Raw genomic sequence first — 14,640 nt, forward strand, 5'->3', positions numbered from 1 at the left:
CGGAGAAATAGTAAGTGCTACAAACTTAAAGGCCAAACATAGCCGTCCAACTCAGCAAAGGAATAGAGTGCTGTCTGCTTGCTAACGCAACCATAAATGAATAAAGAATCATCATGTTTGAATATTTTCTCTCTCAATACGAATACGATAACAACAAAAACACGAGGACGACTTCGATCTTTAAGCTAAGAAAGAAATCGGTCACTTCTTTTTTCTTTGGTAACGCAACACGAGCCACGACAGCGTAGAACCACAACCTTAATCTTTGTTGACAAGGAAAATATTTAAGAAAGAAAGAGAGAATTTGGCCAACTGATGAACGTTCTTATTCAATCGATCCCCATTACTTGTTGCCCACTCTCTCTCAAAATTATTTACCAACGGTATAGTAATTAGTACCAGGGGCGGATGCAGTAAGAGGCCAGGGTGTTCACCCGAACACCCTGGACAAAAAATTATAATGTATATTTAGGATAAATTTTCTATGTTCATGTACATATATTAACTTTTGAATACCCTGAACATATATTACAATGTATATTTAGGTCCAGTTATTTTTCCGAACAACTTCATAAACCATGCATACAGATTTAACTATACCGTTGGTAAATAATTTTGAGAGAGAGTACTATACAGTGGCGGATCCAGAATTTTCACTCAGGGTGTTCGGAAAAATAACTGGACCTAAATATACATTGTAATATATGTTCAGGGTATTCAAAAGTTAATATATGTACATGAACACAGAAAATTTACCCTAAATATACACTGTAATTTTCAACTATTAAAACGACAATTCAAAGTATCATGTATTCTTGATGTGTTGAGCCTATTTTATTAATTGTACAAATGTAACTAGAGTTCTATATAAAATATTGAAGTTTCGGAGTCTTAAAGCATGATTAATATACGGCTAAACTACGTAAAAAAGATAAATTATTACGTAATAAGGGGTGAATGGAAAATGGCAACTCCTATAACGCATTATTTTACTGCGTTATAGGAGTTTCTCTCCCTCCTATAACGCGGTAAAATCATGCGTTATAGGTGACACCGTATTCCGTATAGCGCATTATTTTACTGCGTTATAGGACTTAACGGGTCCGTCTCCGTTAGTGCTATAGCACAGTAAAATACTGCGCTATAGGTACTTTAGTAACTTTTTTTTTTGTTGGGGTATTTTGGTTCAAAATGTTTTTTTTTGAGCCATTTTGATTCCGGACTCCAAATTTTATGTCCGCTGATGAGTAATCGATAGGTCAATGGAAAATTTAAATTGTCAAGTTGCTGTTGAATATATACTCTAGTTGAAGGGACACTCTGTTGTAGCCTAAATTTCATTTAAGTACTTCAATATGCTATATAGCCATATGGGGGACTAGAGAAAGTGGTATAAAAACTGATCACATTAGACAAGTAAACAATAAAAATAAATAAATAGATAAATATCCAAGCTAGCTAGTATCTAAAACCTGGGTCCTGACCATACATCCAATTTATATTGAACAAGTATTGACAAATTAAATAATCATTTCATACAATACGAGAATATATCCACTCCTATCTGAGAAATTGAGAATACTTTGTTTCTATTTTGCTACACTTTTTTCTTCCTTCCCCATCTGCGGAATAGTTTTATTACTTTTAATTCCGATATAATTTCTCATCTCTCATACTTTATTTCCTATTTTAATTTGCTCTATCTGAAGGCAAGTAAGTCGAAATAGATCAAAAGAAGTTATGTATACTAAATAAAAAATAATAATAATAATTAAAGTTTAAAACTTGGTACTCATTAGAAATGGAATAAGATCAAAGGAGGGTCTAAATTCAAATATACTTGAAAGAATTCTCAAGTTTAAAAGAAATTAAACTGTAATGAAGAATTTGTAACATCTTATAATCTATAAGAGAATAAATAAACCAAGAAGTACTAGATCAAGGATTTTATGATCCAAATAAGTCACCAAGAGAAAGTTAGACACCAAGAGAAAGTTAGACTTTTTAATAGCTTGATCTATATATGGCGTTATATATCCATATTCTTTTATAAGCAACTTGGATAATAAAGTAAGCCTCGGCCTTAGGCAAGTGGGTATATAAATTAGAAGCCAGTGCATTAGTTTTATTTTATTAGGTATATATATAAGAATTTTCTATAGTTTACTTTAAAACATGTGTGCATTATATTGTATTAGCGTCCATGCAAATAGTAATATGCTGAGCACCACCAACAAATTATCAAAATCCGGTTCTTGTTCGACAAGCATACATTAATTTGAACACTTCCATGCCCTATTGTAACTACAAAACCTTACTGGTTTCATCTTTTGAATTTCAATATAGTGCAAAAGTTTTGTCCTTTCTGTCTGATTTCTATGACATTATATTGAAAACTAAAAAGAAACGAAAAAAAATATTTGGGAATTTTCCATGTATTTCCTTGATGATTTCAGTCACTGCACACCTCTATATTTATACAAGTCTATTGTATCAACTAAGAAAATAAAGAAATAAGAATAAAGTATTTCCTATACAATTTGTTTATTTCCTATTGGTTGATGTATAACCAACTAGCTAACAATAATATTCTCATGTGCCAGGCATGTGCTTGGAAACTTCTGGTGGATGCCCTTTACAAGAAATAATTGCATGGTCCAGATTAAATTCATTATGATAATGATCAATGGTCTTGATTTGTCCACCTTTGTTTTCATTGACTTTATGACATATAAAAATGTCTCCTGTTTCATTTCGACCATTACGAGGAAAATCAGAGAATTCCTTTGTCTCCATCGTCTTCTTTACCTCTATTTCTTTCTCAGAAATACCATGAAATCCAACACCCCCCTCAAGTTGGAGGGGAAGGAAGAGAGACCCAACTTGCCAAGTATAGAATAGTGAGAAGGACCAGATAATGGTTTAGTAAACAGATCTGCAAGTTGAGAAGAAGAAGGTAAAAATGAAAGTGAGATTAGGCCAGAGAGAAATTGTTGCCGAACATAGTGGCAATCGATGTCAACATGGTTGGTACGCTCGTGAAAAACGGGATTTCGAGCGATATGTATTGCAGCCTGACTATCAGAAATAACCGGAATCGGAATTGTGGGAGGAACGGAAAGATCGTGAAGAAGACGATTGAGCCAAGTAATCTCTGCAACCACATGTCTCATGGAACGATATTCCGCTTCAACAGATGAAAGAGACATCACTACAAGAAACTGGACCTTTAATGACTACTTCTTAACGAGGGGACATAAATCTAGTCGTTATATGTGTATTTATAGCGACCATATTTTTGTCCGGACGTTAAAGCTAGTGTTTACTCCGATATCAACGAGAGGATAATATTTGGTCTTTATAAAGTACAATATCCGGTCGTTTAAATTAAATTAATTAGTGGAAATAAGCGCCACTTTTTTCCCACTCTTTTTCTTTCTTGGTCATGATTTTCCCACTCTTTTAACAACCCACGCTCCACCCAAACCCCACTATCCAAAAGAAAACCCTTAACCTCCTCCCTATTTTGATCAATGTATAACTTAATCAGAGTTGTTCCATAAAAAACCGCTCGCCATCTATGACATATATGATCTTCACCTGCAATTGACTAACCAATTAAGGATCTTACATTTTTCTTCTCTTTCTCATCACGGTAAGTTTCTTCCAAAATCACTAAACCTAGGGTTGTATGAAAAACAAACACATTTTATTCAACTATATCTGTGATGAATTAACACCAATTAAAGATGTCTTGCTTGAGAAATCGACTAATATCAACAGAACTAGTACAATTTGTTGTTTAGAACTAAAGATTTACAAACATATATGTTGATGGTGTCCTAAGATCAGTAATGGTGTGAAAAATTATGTCTCATAGTATTGTATCGATTTGATTGATGTTTAATAGAACTTGTTATGTAATGGCATGAACTGGTTGTGAATATATTGCCCCTAAATTCCTTGTTTCAGCTCATCCGCTAGTTGTAACTAGTGATTGTGGGATTGGGTATTCTTTTGTTCTTCAAATAATTTAGGTTTGATGTGATCAATTAGCTTTTTTAGAAAAAAATTGTAATCTGCTTTTGAGTACTAGTACTTAAATCTTGTAATTGCTAATTAGTCTGCTTAATTTGACTAGTAGTAATCAAATTTTTAAGAATTACTAGATGATATTAAGGAGACGATAGTCTATCTCATTCCCTCTCTGTTAGTGCTATCTATGATACCGTGATTTTATTTCCATTATGCTGTGGCTATGACTTCAGCGTTTTTCATTAGACATTGGTGAATTAGTGACCAATTTCCTTGAGGCTATTCGGTTAATCTATCCTTGATAGTATTTTCTATGCCCGAAACATTCTTCCTCGCTGTTAGTACTTCTTTTCTGCCAGTTTCTTATGATATAAATAAAGTTGAGGTTGTTGCTGCCCAGTGACGCTATTTGTTAGGCTATCATATTGATTCATACTACTGTTGTCCTGATTGTTGCTTGTGGCTATGATATAAATTTTTATTAAGGTTCTGTTGTCACGTGATCATATTCGTTGCGTTGAATTTTACTGGTCTGAACATTACTACACTTCTGGGTTTTGGCCTAGGATACAAACTACAATAGAGTTTATTATCCATCACTGTTCCTCCGTTGCTTTTGTCCCTCGATGCTATCTGGTTTGGTGTTGAAATTTCTTTACTTGCAAATAAGTAATTTTTTTGAGGCGGCGACGATAATAGTCTAGCAAAGACAGTGAGGCAAGCAATTGCGGGGTTCGCTTCTCGGCACGACAACCTGGATGTAGACGATTGATGCAACTGGTTGCAGCCGTGGCGTGGCCGGACCTTCTTCGCATGTGCCTGAATACAAATCTGAGCCTCTATTTCAATTGTTCTCACCACCTTGGTATCATTATTGTTCCAATTAAGACCCTCATTTTTCATTGTTTGAACTCGTGTCACAAGGATTTTGTTTTCATCTCTACTTAACTTTAAAGTACTGTAGTAAATACAGATTTCTCGAATGTGAAAAATGCATGTTTGCTTGTTTCAAGAATATGCCAATAGCTATTGTTATCCATACCTAAGTTACATGTAAACTTAGAAGTAGCAAAATGCAGTGAAATCTATTTCTAGCACCTAAAACTATTTTTAGAATATTCCAAAACTGTTAATGGTTACATATTCTATTCTTTATTTCCATTCTTGCAATTATTCATAAGGTTGAGGATTTAGTTCGTACCCCCTAAAATGCAAAATGATAGATGTCACTTAAAATTATCAGTTAGATTTTGAAGGAAACCTTTCCTTGTTTGTGCTGAATTGCTAGTAACAGAATGTTAGCCTCAATGCTATATGAAAGAACATTCTCCTTTGACTTACTTACATGATCTAACATTAATTAATATTTTTATATGAAAGTCTTGGTTTATAAACATGCTCAGATTGTGAATATTGAGTAGTGACAGTTAATCTCATTAGTTTGAGAGTTTACAGACCCAAGATTTCAAAGTCCTTAATTCAATATAAGTCAAGTTCCCACAAAAATCAGGTAGCCAATCTTGACTTCAGACTTCTTTTTTTTTTTTTTTATTTTAAGAAATTCGATCTCTTCTTTTGGATGTATTGTGCACTTATTTAAAATTTCATATTTTTTTTATTTACTTTATTTGATTCTTATATCGCTAATGCTTCTTTAATTATGTTACTTGATTGTCCAGATGCTATCCTTCGTATTAAATGTGTTAAAATGATTCATGTCGCCCGCAAGTCAAATTACGCGCTTTACTTGTTTTATTTTGACTTCTCATGAATCACTACATCCGTAAGGTAGCACATATTTCTACTAATCAATCTCTCTTCTTTTGTGAGATGTTTCTATCTACAGAGTTTGATTGAAGACGTTGCCTAGAAGAGATGAAGGTCTTTCTGATTCCAATCGTCGACTTGTTCCTTCCCTCTCAGGAATGTACACAAACACTACTTAACTAGTGCTTTAATTATTCTCTTACTTGGACTAAGTATCTAGTGATTATTTTTACTTACTGCATTCTTAGTTTCTGCCAAAATATTAGAGTGATACATCTAGTTTATATTAATTAGTCGAGTAGCATGATGAAAGAGTTAATGTGTTGGGGGTAGTCATAGGATTAAGCTTCTGAATCAGTAGGAATCTTGGCATTTCATTCTGTAGTTTATTATCTAGTATTAGCAACAAGGAGATAAGTTTTTCTTTTCTTAGTCCACTGGTTTGTATATGTATTTCTATTCTAATATGACCTGCCTATGTTTGCTCTTAACTGGTGAATCTCTTGAATGTGATATACAAATTCAAATATGCTATTGCCTTAGAATGTTAACAGTCTATTATTTGAATGTATGACCTCCTTTGCTAGAAATGCAGTCAGTTAACAACAAAGCGTTAATTGAGGAACTTGATAAGATTCTTGAGAGATTGTGGATACCCTCTAAGCTCTCTCTGTCTCCCCCCGATCTTGTTCATGAACACCCTTAAATAAACTAATGTTTCTAGGTCATTCTTGTTTTATAGAATGCAGCATCTTTAACAGGCTGTTCATTTGATGAGGCAAGAATGCTTCAAAACATTGAGGCATGTGAGTGGTTAACTAATTTGGATCCTAGCTATGCACATATGAGACTATATGTCCACTTCCTCGTTTCTTTCTTTCTGATTCTTTTAGTTATTTCTTCATCAGTGTTGTGCTTTATCGTATAGGGTAGAAAAGGTTAATACATATGGGCATACATATCAAAGCATAGCGCAATTTTTGGCCTGATCAGGTCTAGTTCTCAAGTGGTTGGGAAATAAAAAATGGTTGAATTATTGCAAATACATGGTATATGTAAATTGTATATGTGACGCGACTGACCTTGATGAACCTTGGCTGTATAAGATGGATAGGGAACTCTTCCTTTTTTTTTTTTTTTTTTTTTTATCATTACCAGCTAATTCTAATTGATAAACTTCTTGTTGGTTTTTAGGGGCTTATGATCTGTTACTATATATGGATGGGAAGTATGGGAATTGTATTGTTACATCTCATGTGCTTGTTTGCCAATTGAAGTGAAACAAAGTAATCCTGCCTTTCAACTAAACTATTTCGCATAGGCAGCAGATGTTTTCTCTAATTTGTGAATAAGTGTGAACTCACTTTACTTGTGGAAATGTTCTTAAATCTCTTGTAGGCAAAGGAGAAACGAGCAGAGCTTGACAAGTTAAAAACGACATTTGTTCGAAGAGCATCTGAATTCTGGAGAGACTATTTTACCAGTTAGGTTGATTTTATAATAAGTGACAAGAGTTATTTTTCTCAGGTATTCTTTTGCTGTCACTTTTACTTTTACTTAAGTGTTATCATCTTTCTTTTGTGAGTAGTTGCTATAGATAGCTGATAACATGAATTAAACAGCGTGGACAATTGAAGAGACCATGATGAAAATTTCTAAATAAATTTAGTTATATCTTTTATTGTTGAATATAACGAAATATGGATTACTGACTTCTTCCACGTTTTTCTCAATCTTAGTCGTTTATGCTTTGTTCTGCTTATTAGGGGCATTTTCACTTGCATTTTGTTTCACTTGTTAATGAAAACAATATCCAAATTATCCTCTAACTAGATACCTTTTTTGCCTTGAAATTTTAGAACTTTCAATGGGTTAAAGTCAAAATTTCACCCTACTGAAACCCAAGATATACTTTCATGAAGCTATTGATTGTTGCATTTGTTCAATCAAAACAACATTTTCTCCAATATTTAGGTAGTGATTAAATTACTCATTTGTTTTTCAAACGAAGTAGCTTGTAGGAATTCTGTCACCTCACTGACATGAACTTGCTCTTTTAGCAGATCAAGATTTGAAGTCCGAAGAACTTGTCCTTTGAAGAAATTGCACAGCAAGTACAAGCGCAATAGGTCTTTATTATATTAGTGGTGTCTTAAAGATGTTATCATTTGTACATATGTTATAGTTTTACTTTTTTAGTTTTCAAGGAGTTGATAAAAATAATGTCATGCAATTTGGATGGGCATATATTTTTGGTAATATGTACCTTTAGTACTTTGTAATTAACAATGAATTTATTTTAATAATATTGATTATTTGGTATATTTCGATGCGAGCCTGTATATGTAAATGTGTTAAAGCATATGAAATAATTACTATTCGGTAACCATTTTCAAAAATATAATTTTATTTAATTGTATTTAACATTAGCGAAGGGAAATGTGGCCTTTAAAACACCTTAACGATCGGATTGTGAAATAGTTAAATGGGTATTAGCGAAGGGAATTTTGCAATTAGCGAAGAGGAAATCGGTCGGTAAAAAGTAATATAACGACTGGAATTATTTCCGTCGTCAATGGATCTTTAACGACCGGACTTCAAATCCGGTCGTTAACTTTTAACGACAAGGGTTTTAACGACCGGTGATGACCGGATTGTTTCTGGTCGTTATTAACTTATAGCGACCGGATTTAGACTTTTAACAACTAGATTTCCCCTCGCTAAATGTCATTTTTCTTGTAGTGCATGGAGGATTGGATTTTTGATTTCCACGAAATTGCTGAACCCCCAAGACTAATGAAATACCCACTTACAGATCTTCGGGTGTCGGGACACGCACCCCAATCGGAGTCACAGAAAGCCAAAAGAGATAAAGATGAATCAGAAGGCATGAATAAGCCTTGCCCTGGGTCTGTTCTGAGATAACACACAATTTCAAGGGCAGCTGAATAATGGGGTAAACGAGGCTCCTGCATAAACTGGCTTAAATGTCCAACAGCATAGCAAAGATCCGGTCTTGTATGTGTTAGGTAATTGAGTTTACCTATTAATTGTCTGAATGCAGTTGGATCAGTAAGAAGTTTCTCGTATGAGCACTGAGCTTGTGAGAAGGGTTAAGAGGAGAGGTTACCAAGGGAAAATGGTCACAATTAAACTCAGCAAGCAATTCGAGGGAAAATTTGCGTTGGCAAATGATGAACCCTTGTTGTTCTCGCACAATTTCAAGACCCAAGAAATAATGTAAGTCACCTAGATCTTTTACCTTAAATTCTGCATCTAGAAATGTTTTGAGATCATGTTGTTCAGTAGGATTGTTGCCAGTAAGCAAAATATCATCAACATAAACCGCGACAATTGAAATTGAATCACCTGTCTTTTTGAAAAACAAAGAATAGTCGTTGAATGAAGATGAGAAACCTTTAAAACTCAAAGCACCAGCAAGACAGGCATACCACTGCCTTGATGCTTGGCGCAAACCATATAGGGATTTCTTAAGTCGACAAACATGATTAGGACTTGGAGGTGTCATACCAAGGGGAAATTTCATGTACACCTCCTCATCCAAAGTTCCATGTAAAAAGGGATTATTCACATCCAATTGTGAAACTGGCCAACCTTTCTTGACAGCAACTGCTAATAACATCTGATGGTTGTCATTTTGACAACCGGTGAGAAAGTCTCATTGAAATCTATTCCTTCCCTTTGTATATCGGCTCGGATTACCAACCTAGCCTTTAGCCTTTCTAGGGAACCATCAGATTTATGTTTCACTTTATACACCCATTTGCAAGGTAGTGTTCTCTTTCCTGTTGGTAACAAAACAACATCCCATGTTTCATTAGTTTCCAAAGCATTAATTTCAGAAGCCATAGCCTGCTGCCATCCAGGATTATGATTAGCTTGAGAGAAAGTGAGAGGTTCACTAATGTGAGAAATAGAATTCAAAACTGATTGATTGCAAGTAGACAAAGCAGCAAAGGGAAAGATAGAAGGGTTAACAGGAGGAATGAAACATGAATTTGTCAGGTCAGTAACAATCACAGAATTACAATCATAGTCAGACAAATAAGTGGGTGGCTTGTGAATTCTTTCTGATTTTCTGGTTTGATCAGTAGGAATAGGCACAGAATCTGGACAAGAAGTAGGACTAGCAAGATGAGGTGGACTAAGAGGAGGACTAGGAGGAATTGTAGGTGAAGTGGGAACAAGTGGAGGAATGGGAGTAGAACTGGATGATGGAGGAATAGTGGATGATGAAGTGTCAAATGGAAGATTAGTAATAGGAAATATAGGAGGAGGATTGGTTTGAATTGAAAAAGGGAAAATGGTTTCATGAAAAACCACATCCCTAGAAATGATGATTTTCATACTGTCCAAATTTAATAACTTATACCCCTTCTTCCCATGGGAATAACCAATGAATACATAAGGGGTAGCTCTAGGGTCAAATTTAGATCTATTATGTGAAATAGTTGAAGCATAGTATAAATAGCCAAAGCACTTTAGGAAGTGATAAGTAGGGGAAGTTTTAAAAAGAATGTGAAAAAGAGTAAGTCCCTTAAGAATTCTAGATGGAAGTCTGTTAATTAAAAAGGTAGAAGTCAACACACACTCTCCCCAATAACAAATAGGTAGTTTGGATTGAAAAAGTAGAGCCCTTGAAACTTCTAGTAGATGCCTATGCTTCCTCTCAACAATCCCATTTTGTTGAGGTGTGGCAATACATGAGGTTTGATGGATAATACCCTGAGAAGCAAGAAATTGAGAAGCAGTAGCACCCCCACCTAATTCCAAGGCATTGTCAGACCTAATCTTCTTAACTTTGGAATGAAACTGTCTATCAACCATGGCCAAGAAATATTTTAAAAGGGTGAAGGCATTACTTTTTGCACTAAGTAAATATGTCCATGTTGCTCTGCTAAAATCATCAACTATGGTAAGAAAATATTTGTAACCATTATGAGTAGGTATTTTATAGGGTCCCCAGGTGTCTATGTGTATTAATTCAAAAATGGAAGTAGTTTTCACTTCACTGATGGGAAAGGGAAATCTGGACTATTTTGCTAATGGACAAACATCACATGAACAATTAGAAAAATTGGAAATAGGAATAGAACTTATATATTTCATAGCAGGAATTGGCAAATGCCCCAATCTCTTGTGCCAAAGCATTACATTGGTTTGATTAAACTAGAAAAGGAAACAATAGTAGGTGTTGAACTAGAAACTGAAATACATTAAGAAACTCTATTGCTAGGAATAATGTCTAAGGACTTCTTGATAGGACTTGTAGACTGGGAAGATACTGGAACAATGTCTAAAGACTTCTTGACAGGGCTTGTAGACTGGGAAGATGCATAGGGTAGCAAGTAAAGACCATCAGTGGCTTCACCAAAATCCAGTGGGTTCTTCACTAAAGGGCCCTACATGATACAACCAATGGTTGAGAAAATTAATAAGCAATTGAATTGCTTGCATAATCTGTGAACTGAAAGTAGATTCACATGAAAGGAGGGAACAAAAAGAACATCATGCACAACTAGCTTAGGAAAGAGATGCACACTGCCTGTGTGAGTAGCTTTAACCTTAAAAGAGTTAGGAAGATTGACATCAATAGGTGAGGGTAAAAGTTTAAGAGAGGAAAATAAGCTAGAATTTGAAGACATATGTTGAGTGGCTCTTGTATGAAGAATCCAGGAAGTAGAATTAACATATGTCATACAAGAGAATGATTTATTTGTAATTTTACCAGAACTGATAGCAGCAAGAGCATGAGCATCTGAACTTGAAGCACCTGAACTATCAATCTTGGTCCTTTTAAGAAGATGAACCAATTGAGTAAACTGATCTGATGTAAGCTGGGGTGCCCTGTGAGTCTCTTCACCAGTTGGCCCAAATTGATGTGCAGATTCTTCAGCATGGGTCACAACGTTGTTCCCTTGCACAATTCCCTGAAATTTCTTAGGTTTGGTGAATTTAAAATCAGCTGGAAAACCTATTATTCTATAGCACTTATCCACTGAATGTCCTGGCTTCTTACAGTTAGAACAAATTAAGTTGTTGTTCTTCACTTTAGTATCAGTAGTGTTAAAATTGTGAGGCATAGCAAACTGATTAGCAGTAAAAAAAGAAGAGGAATGAACAGGAAAGTTAATGTAAGCTTCTCTTTGTTGTTCATCCTGAATAATCAACGAATAGGCATGATGCATACTAGGTATAGGTGAAAGCATCAGTAAGTTACTCTTAGCAGGTCCATAAGTTTCATTCAAACCCATTAAGAATTGGATTAACCTCTTATCTTTCTTAGATTTAGTTAGTTTAGCCTTTCCATCACAGGTACAGTTACATGAGCAAATAACATTGCTGTTCAAAGAGTCAAGTTCATCCCATAACATCTTTATTTTTGTAAAGTACCCTGCTATGTTACTTGACCCTTGTACTAAGTCATTAAGTTCTTTTTGCAGGTGATATAATTGAGCACCATTGGTTTGTCCAAATCAATCCTCAAGATCAGTCCAAAGTTCTTTAGCAGTTTTGGAGTAGATAACACTGGCCCCAATCTCTCTAGAAAGAGAATTGAGCAGCCATGATATTACCATGTCATTGGCTCTATTCTAAGCACAGTAATCAGCAGCAGTAGAAGCTGGGGCTAGACAAGTCCCATTAATGAAGCCAAGATTATTTTTGGCTGAAAGAGCAATCAAGATTGATCGTCTCCAACCTCCATACCCCTTTCCATCAAAGATGGAATTGACTAGGCTCATGCCAGGGGCATCTGAAGGATGAAGAAAGTAAGGATTGCTGGGATTAATTGACCCAGAACCCGTACTCTCTCTAACGTCAACAACAATTTCATCAATTGCCATTGAGAGAAAACAAGATAAAAATCAAGAAAATAAGGAAAACAAAGCCAAAAAAAAAAAAACTTGAAGGATCTATAGGAGCTCTGATACCATATTGAAAACTAAAAAGAAACGAGAAAAAATATTTGGGAATTTTCCATGTATTTCCTTGATGATTTCAGTCACTGTACACCTCTATATTTATACAAGTCTATTGTATCAACTAAGAAAATAAAGAAATAAGAATAAAGTATTTCCTATACAATTTGTCTATTTCCTATTGGTGATGTATAACCAACTAGCTAACAATAATATTTTCATGTGCCAGGCATGTGCTTGGAAACTTCTGGTGGATGCTCTTTACAAGAAATAATTGCATGGTCCAGATTAAATCCATCATGATAATGATCAATGGTCTTGATTTGTCCACCTTTGTTTTCATTGACTTTATGACATATAAAAATGTCTCCTGTTTTATTTCGACCATTACGAGGAAAATCAGAGAATTCCTTTGTCTTCATCGTCTTCTTTACCTCCATTTCTTTCTCAGAAATACCATGAAATCCAACACATTATTCAAAAAAATAGCAGATCAGGTTACTATCGAATACGTATTACTTTTACGAAAATACAAGATGTAAAGCTTAGTCAATAAAAATTGTCTAAGCACTTAGCTTCCTCGTGTGCGATGACAGTAGCAAATTCATGATTTATATAAAATTGGATACTGAAAATATATATACTCACTATTGAAAGGTAAAAGAATGGCTGATCGAAATCATCATGTGCGATAGACCAAAGCGAATCCATAATTTAAATGTTATAGGTTCACTTTTAAGATTTTAATAATAAAATTACCATATTTTTAAAATTATGAGTTCAAACATATATTGAGATTTTAGTGTATTTTTATACCTAAAGTTATTCTCACCTCGAAATTATTGAATTTTGATAAATATGGTGACAAGTATTTTTTTTTTCTTCATTTTCCTAATAAATCTTTTAACGAGTGGGTCATTATATTGATCTTTATCGAATCTAGTGAAGTGAGAATTTATTTTCCTGTACCTAATCCTGCTCCCTCTCTTAGAGCCTGTTTGGATGGACTTAAAAAATGCAGCTTATAAGCTGAAAACAGCTTATAAGCCAAAATAATAAAAAGGTGGAGTAGCCAACTTTTTTTTTTGGCTTATAAGTTATTTTCGATTTATAAGCTGCTTTAGACAAGCTAAGCCAAACGGGCCCAAATTTTTTTTGGGCTTATTTTAAGCACAAAATGACTTATAAGCTGGCCAGCCGAACACTCAAAAAAACTGAAAATAACTTATAAGTTATTTTCAGCAACTTATAAGCTAAGCCAAACAGGCTCTTAGTCAACTCCTCCTTCAAAGAATTATTATTATTATATTAAAAAATTTCTAGAAGAAGACATCATCAAAAGACAAGAAGCACAAAAGACTAACAAATGAATTAGTTGGAGAGAGTACCCCATTTCTTGGAAGAAGACATTGATTAAAGCATCCAAATACTGAGTGGAAAATTTCTATATAAGCCCCAATTATTTTCCCAATAGAATGTTGAAACCACAGAAGCATTAATTGAAGTGGTGAACTGATATCCAGGAACAGTCAAGACTACCACCACAACAACAGCAAAGTACAAAGTAATTAACATGGAAGAGATAAAGAAGGGGGCATGGTCTCCTGAAGAAGACCAAAAATTGAAAGCTTATATCATGAGATATGGCATTTGGAATTGGAACCTCATGCCCAAATTTGCAGGTCCCAACACTAATATAAACCTTGTTTGATTTATTTCAAATTTAACCCCATCTAGCTATGATCATGGTTAATAAAACTATACTTGTTAAACGTTTGAATCTTTGGACACTTAATTCCTACTCAGATGTCCACGTGCATTTAAGCATTAATTATTTTTGTACTTAATTTGTCTGTTCAACTTTGATCATGGTTGCAGGGCTTTCAAGAACGGGGAA

At 34.5% G+C, this 14,640-nt stretch overlaps 1 long non-coding RNA gene across 3 annotated transcripts; it reads left to right on the forward strand.

Moving 5' to 3' along the window:
* The first annotated feature begins 3,349 nt into the window (after window positions 1-3,349).
* LOC132611129 (uncharacterized) lies at window positions 3,350-8,124 on the forward strand. 3 transcript variants are annotated; one of them, XR_009571480.1, is made up of 4 exons: window positions 3,351-3,655; window positions 5,882-7,088; window positions 7,201-7,329; window positions 7,866-8,124. It is a non-coding gene; the product is annotated as an uncharacterized LOC132611129 (long non-coding RNA). The 3 variants fall into 3 exon arrangements; XR_009571479.1 differs by having other exon boundaries at window positions 3,350-7,088; window positions 7,863-8,124; XR_009571478.1 differs by having other exon boundaries at window positions 3,358-7,088.
* Window positions 8,125-14,640: the final 6,516 nt, after the last annotated feature.

The sequence above is a fragment of the Lycium barbarum genome, chromosome 9 (assembly GCF_019175385.1).
Source record: "Lycium barbarum isolate Lr01 chromosome 9, ASM1917538v2, whole genome shotgun sequence".
Lineage (NCBI taxonomy): Eukaryota > Viridiplantae > Streptophyta > Magnoliopsida > Solanales > Solanaceae > Lycium > Lycium barbarum.